Here is a 7,322-nt window from a genome sequence, read left to right on the forward strand (position 1 = left end):
GTCGCCGGATCATGTCCAATACGGAAGCCGTACTATATACTCAATAATACTATCAATCAAAATACATGCTGTGTTGCTAATCACACGGCAATATGTGTTCATCTTGTATATTGTTTGATGTTATTGGCTGATTCAGTCGTCGGGGCCTGTACAACAATGTTTTTAATAAGTGCAAGTGTACCGATTCAATGCCTCTAGCATCCGCACAATATTCTCGGAGCTACGTGACAAGATGTTCCACGTTGCTAAGGAGCGCACCACTGTATGTATTTCTATGGGCTTTGCGCGAGCTGCCGTGGGACACCGGTCGAAGAGCCGGCGAAATTTGAGAAAACAGTACAAACTCAACTTTGAAGTAATCCTGACCAACTAAATTTATATATGTTGCACACGCAGGTCTAATCTTGTTACACAGTTCAGGGGAGTCTCAAAGTACCGTTTTCTGAGAGTTTTCGGCCTTTGTTTCCACCGTGATGGTTGCTAGGCGGTAAAAATGAGAACTTCCCGGGGGATAATACTCGTTTTCTTAACTAATACAAGCATACTGTGCTACGACAGGATATTATTGCCGTGTACTGATAACTAGCTCGTATGACGAACTTGTTATATATCTTTTTATAAATATGCCGTGTCTGTAACACATGCATTATTGGTGCAAGAAAAAAGATATGCCGTACTAAGATATATTGTCTAGATAAATAATATTCCGCTAAAATCAATCTATGTGAACATTTAAAATGATAGAATCCATTGTTTCACTGGCAAATCCACGAAGTTAAAAACCCAAATGAATACGCCTAGAAGGGGTGGGTGGGTAGACGCTTACTCCAAGGATCACGTGACCATCCACCCCTTTCGTTTTAAAATCTGACAGTTTTGGTCTGTAAAGGCATACCATTTAATTAAATATGCTAGTGTTTCGTTTTGAATAGCACCGCATGCATTATTATTGCGTTCAGTGAAGCTGGAGATATTTTCGCCGAATTCATACCACAAAGGTCACAGATTACAATCTCATTTCGAGTTGTGATTTAGTGCCGTAGTCTGCATCGTAGTCGTCGCCTGGCAGGAATGAAACAACATTGCACCTCGACATGGTTAATGATTCAACAAAGTCAAATGAGATTACGAACACAACTATTACCTACCGACAATGATACATTCCATCACGTGTATTGTACTTATTTTACAGTTTTTAAAGAGGAACTAGTGCATGGCTGTGATGTCCACACATAACGAGATCAAGGAGTGTTTTAAGCTCGAGATTGGTTGGTTTATTCACCGTTCCCTGTGTTGAGGGACGGTGGTTTATTGTAAATAGTCTCCAGTTCTAATTACTACGACCTATATGAAGACATTAGCATCTGTGAAAAATCGCGGTCATTGCATAAGAATCAATAATATTTAAGATCAACTATTGCATAAAGCACACTTTACCTCTTTTAAAACAAATATCAATACACGCCGGTTTACTACTTCTGGAGTTGTCTCTAGTAACCAGAATATTGCAATTGTTCAGTGTTTATCTGTTATACGAACATGAAGTATATCGTTTATAAATGATGTTCACTAAGGTAGGCCTATCGCTGACCAATCATGGCCATGTATTTCTGGGCTCTCTCCAGCATGGTTTCTGTGCCATCCACGACAGACCAAGACGCAACTCGGCAACGCTAAACGATATACTAGACGTAATGCCCAAGATAAAGTGAATATTTCTGACTTAATTCAGGACGACTATGTTATTTTAAGTCAACGCCTTTCTCTACAGATTATACCCGACCATTCCAATCTATAACATAATCTTTATTGACACAATTTGAATTTCCCTGGGGAAAATTAGAATGACCACGTGGAACAAATACACAAAATAGAAAACAGAGTAAAAATACAATTATTAACGCGAGATATTATTATTTGCACCCAGGCTGATACAACTACAGCCTCTTAGGAAATGGGAAACTTAAAACAACGAGCTTTTATTATAAATAATTACTGAGACAGAAGCTAATGGTTAGTATATTTTCTGTGTATATAAAGTATTTTAGAGAAAACTGTAACATGGTATTACTTTTCTAATTCACTCTTCAATATATCATGGCTGTCTGTGATTTTCGGGGACTGTCCTAGACGGTTCTTTATATCCTGTGATCTTTCAAATGCCACGTTGTAGTTGCACTCGGATGCCAAAATATCCGTGATTGCTGTCGCCCATGCTTCTACATCTTGGTCAAATCCAGAATCATTCTGTCCGACTTCGACCACCATATTGCTTGCAACATCAGCGAAATCCTTTCTCAAGAAGTCAGCAAAACCCGAGTTCTTGCTTACAAGTACTGGAATTCCAGCCGCCATGGCTTCCAGGCCGACTAAACCAAATGGCTCGCTTCTGGATGGCATAACACAGAGGTGGCTTTGTTGTAGATCTTTGAGAATTTCAGCTTGGCTTCCAATAGGATAAGGTTTAATGCTAAGGTGTCTACATTGGCCACCGTCATTGTAATTATGTAATAGATTTTTATGGTCAAGCTGCTTTATCTTATCTGAAGGCACTCCTCGAACAATAAAAACTGGAGCTTGCTTATTCATTTTTTCAAACAATTCAACCACTCGGCACATCGCCTTGACAATTATGTCATAGCCCATGAGTTTTTCTACGCCAAGTATTTGTCCAAATATTATAACTTGTTGCTTACCGTCTTTTCTCGGTCTCTGAATTGTAAGATCGAAAAAAGCCTTATCGGGTTTTGGCAGGTACATACGATGACTGACGCTGTCTTGCTGGTGTGCTCGATATTTGTTTTCAAAATGATCGTACATGCGTGGACCTACAGAGAAGATAACAACTTGTACATGTTTGTCGAAAGCCCATTTAAATAACTTGTGTTCCTTTTCTTGTAATGTCAGCGGCGACCAGTCATCTTTGTGAACTTCGGTATCTTCTGGTATCTCATGATTAAATAAAATTACCCGCTGTACTTTAAATTCTTTTGCCAAATGCATCGCCGCGTCACCCGTGATTGGGAGATGTCCGACAACAACTCTAATATTATGGATATTATAGAGACGTGGAAAATAAGATTCGTAGTTTATGAACCAGTCTAAAGAAGGCGTCTTCACTTTTAAAAGAGGCTCAATAAAGGGCTCCAAGAGTGAGATGTTATTATTCACGGTATCTCTTCTATCTTCATCAGTTGCAGTTAATGTAAGTGCATGTACGCTATGAGAAGTTTCTGTAGCGAGTTTAGCCACCTGTCGATGAATTGTTGAGATACCACCGCTTGCTGTCCCCCACTCATCATTTATCAGCAAGATGCTGCAAAGTTCAAGAAAACAAGAAAACGTGATCTATTTAAGGATGACGTAATGAAAATCAAAATATGTTATGACTTGCACTATGAAGAACAAACTGACAGTTACTTCTATCTCAGTGAGTAGAAATAGGGGACAGTGTATAGTCAAGAACTTCTGAGTGAATGGAAAGATTAGTGATGTGTTTACCTTTTTGTATTCATTACTCTTTCACAAGAGTCGTCATCCCGACTACACGATTTGATTTCACATCCGCCAACAGTGTACAGTAGTAATGCAATACCTACAATAACGATGAATATGAACAATCACATATACACAGACTAAATTTACAAGACGGGAACGAAGAAACATTTTCAAGCTCTAAAAACCACATGTCCACTGAAACAACGGTACGTGTTCATGGGGTTGGTGCTGTGTATGATCATTTACATACACCTTTATTGACATTACCTGGCAAGACCATGCACAAACGACATTGAGGATGGACCTTCAGAATCATCTTCATTATTTTTCAGCGATAGGAGCACCTAGATGGCAGATGAATAGAAGATGACAGACAACACTACTGTTACACATGTAAATCATTTTATTTACTGTACGTTCTATATCGAGTTTGGCACTCGGGAGACCAATGATGAAAGTAAAATCTTTTAGGGTGGCTGTTACACTATTTCCGCTGATACCTACACCTAAAGACAAGGTATCTTTATATTTGAAAGATTGCTCTAGAAAGAAAGTTACAAAGAGAAAGTGCACGGGAATTACAGAGGATATAATGGGAACAAAACACTACGAAATAATATAACATTATGAATAAGTATAACATTGAGAAATTTGTTTCCAAAAAATCGAAATAGATGGAAGCACAGTGAAGTCAACGTCTGAACCCGACAAAGAAACATTTCTGTTTAAAACTAAATGTTTTTACAACAGTTAAAATACTTTTCAGTGGGACGCATACAAATGGTGATCATTGTTGGCAAATGTTTTTTTTTTCTGAAAATAAAATATTTTTCAGCAACCCCCGTACGATATAACATTTGGTAGAACAAGTTCAAATGTTTGTAAAACAATGTTTATATTGTAAACATTTCCAATGTGTCAGTGAATCAAGCAAGAAAGCAACGGGGTTCAACGGCAATGAACTCTGTCGGTAAAACAAGACGAAACCCTAAATACCACAAAAGTTGGGTACAGCTTATTATTGCATTCGCTAATTGTCGTATGATTTATCAGACCATGCTTTCTTTCTGTAATAATTTATGGCTTACATTGGTGAATTGTAATTACTGTTCACTTACTAAATTAACTATTACAACAACAAAATAAAGTCAAGTGTCAGCAATATAAAAGTCGCGAATCGAAAGCGACATGTTATCATGTTTGAGTTCTTGGAACCATGTTTTCGTTGAAATGTTGTTGTGTACCTGTTCGCACCAGGCAAGTAGATGTGTATCTTGTTTCGTTTTAATACCGCAAAATAGTTGAAAATAACAAATATTAGTGTGCATCGAGCTATGAAAGTGTTCAATTTGTACCTCGAAGTGTGTGGCGTAATCCCAATTGTTTTTAATTCTCTAAAGACCCGCGATTATGATTTTATGCTTTATGTTTGGAATGATATCTTATACAGGGTCACTACCTAGAAATTAATTATAAGTGTTTTTCTTTTGTGAATGAAAAACGATATACAAATTACGAACTCTTACCTCCTAAACCCAGTCTTGTCAACGAGAGATCAAATGAGTTACTGCCGTATGTACCCAGTGCTCACTAACATGTATTTTTTCAGACTTTGCACTTCATGACCTTGATAACAAAAATATGACCCCATACAATAGTGTGATCAATTGTGATTGTGGTAGAATAAAAATGAAAAAAAAAATCCATAAATATCTTGGCAACACTTGATTTCATAATAATGTTGTGAGGTAGGTAATGTACAATGAAAAATATCTTGTGGGAAAATTGGGACAATGGAGTGGGTATCACACGACAAGAACAAAATAAAACAACGAAAGTCAAACAATATGGCGCGAATATAATATGGTTGTGCGATGGGGTGATCGCAGTACCAGCCACGGTATTGACAATGATATGAGAACTACGCATACTAATGCGTATGAGGAGGGGCGTATCACCGATTGGCTACCACGAACACAGCAATAACGCAACCATTTGACAATCGAATAGAAATGTACAACTATTAAAACAGCTGATCAGATTTTCTTGAATTTTACAATATGGTTTTATCCTATCCTGTGGTTTTCGAACATAGATTGGTTTCTATGGTGACTTCTTTATGTGCTCTTGTTTTCTCGACACGACCAAATAGCTACCGACATGCTGAGAAAGCTTGGTATCCCCTCACGATTCAAGATGGCTACCCCTAATAAGCTGATCACTCTACCACACGACGATCACTTCATATCATCGCTTCACTTGCAGGGTAGGATAGTGATTATAAAATAAGTAACTATTATCTATAATAGATTAGCATAAATTGCAACAATCCTATGGGGATTGTCGGATCGAGGAGCCACAACATAGAAAAAATAATATTTTCCGACCCCTATTCCATTTGTATATTTTTTCTATATTTTTATGTTGTTATGACTAACTTTTTCATGGAATAAAGATCTATCATGTATAAACCTCATAATAAGTTCAATAAAGGACGGAATATTCGTGAAATAATATTCCACAAAAAAAAATAGATTATGGACACTAACTAACACAAATCATGTCTCAATATAAACAAAAATCCCGTCTCCCTTGCAGCCAACTTTAAGACGGGAGAGTCGTCACCTGCGCACGCACGGGAATTGAGTCCTAAACCACGATAACAACACACGCTAAAACGCAAAGGTTTATGGGTGGACGCTCGTTTGTAAACAATGACACGCTATGGCCGCCTGACGCATGCGCAGGTGACGATTCCCCCGCTTTAAATTCATGTGCTCATATACAAAGTTTTTTTCGTTTTTAGAAGTTTAAAGTCGTCACGTTTATAACGAGTTTCGAGTATTTGTTATTAGCGTCATTATCATTAAACGACGGCTCACAGAGTGGACATTATCCATCATTAAATTCTCATTTACTGCTAAAGTTGGAACTGAAAAGTCCATATGTACACGTTGAGGGCGCACAGAGACGAACCCGGAGATTCGAGACAAGGCGATGCTAAATGTGACGGAAATATTAGTCAAAATTTTGCAGCAAATGTGCGTACATCGGCAGGATTTGAGATGAAACTCATCAGATAGGATCAATTTGACCCCTTTCCTTCCAGGAAGACTGGCGAGAAATTGATAAATATTATTTCTATTTGTCAACACCATATTATGTGTCAAATTACCAAGCGAGTGAAAATCGGTCTACTTTCTGGGCCCTCTTTTATCAACCATTTGATACACGCGCGATACCACGTGACATTGTTACTCCTGTGACCTAATTACTCTACATTACATTACGCGTTTCTAATATATTCATTGTGACGTCACATGAAAAATGCTGACCCACTGTAATGACGCTTTCAAATTAAAGTTGATCACGTGTTTCCACAAAAGTTCACATAAATTTTATTTCACGTGTTTGTATGTAATTTATTTCTGTGGACTGAGCATCGCCAATCAACGCACTGTTTGTCAGGTTTGCTTCATCGATGATTCCTATTTTCACAAAAGGATGATGAATGCAAAACTGAATTTTTTGTTAACCGAGAATTATGAAACCTACTTTAAAACTTAAAGAGTGATACTGCCAAAGTAAAGTCACTTTAACACTGGTCTCATATGTCCAGCATTTCTTCTTACCTGTCGTGCACCACTGAGGGCCTCAACATCGGTAACTTTACACTCCGGTCGAATATTTATTTAATAGTCGTGCACACAACACATAAATTGGACGACTGATGTGGTCAACTGAATCAAGTCGTATGTAGAGCTGTGGTTGAATAACTTGTGTATAAGCAATATCGTCAAAAGTTACATATGTCACGAAGTCGT

The sequence above is a fragment of the Saccoglossus kowalevskii genome, chromosome 6, assembly GCF_978046115.1.
Source record: "Saccoglossus kowalevskii chromosome 6, keSacKowa6.1, whole genome shotgun sequence".
NCBI lineage: Eukaryota > Metazoa > Hemichordata > Enteropneusta > Harrimaniidae > Saccoglossus > Saccoglossus kowalevskii.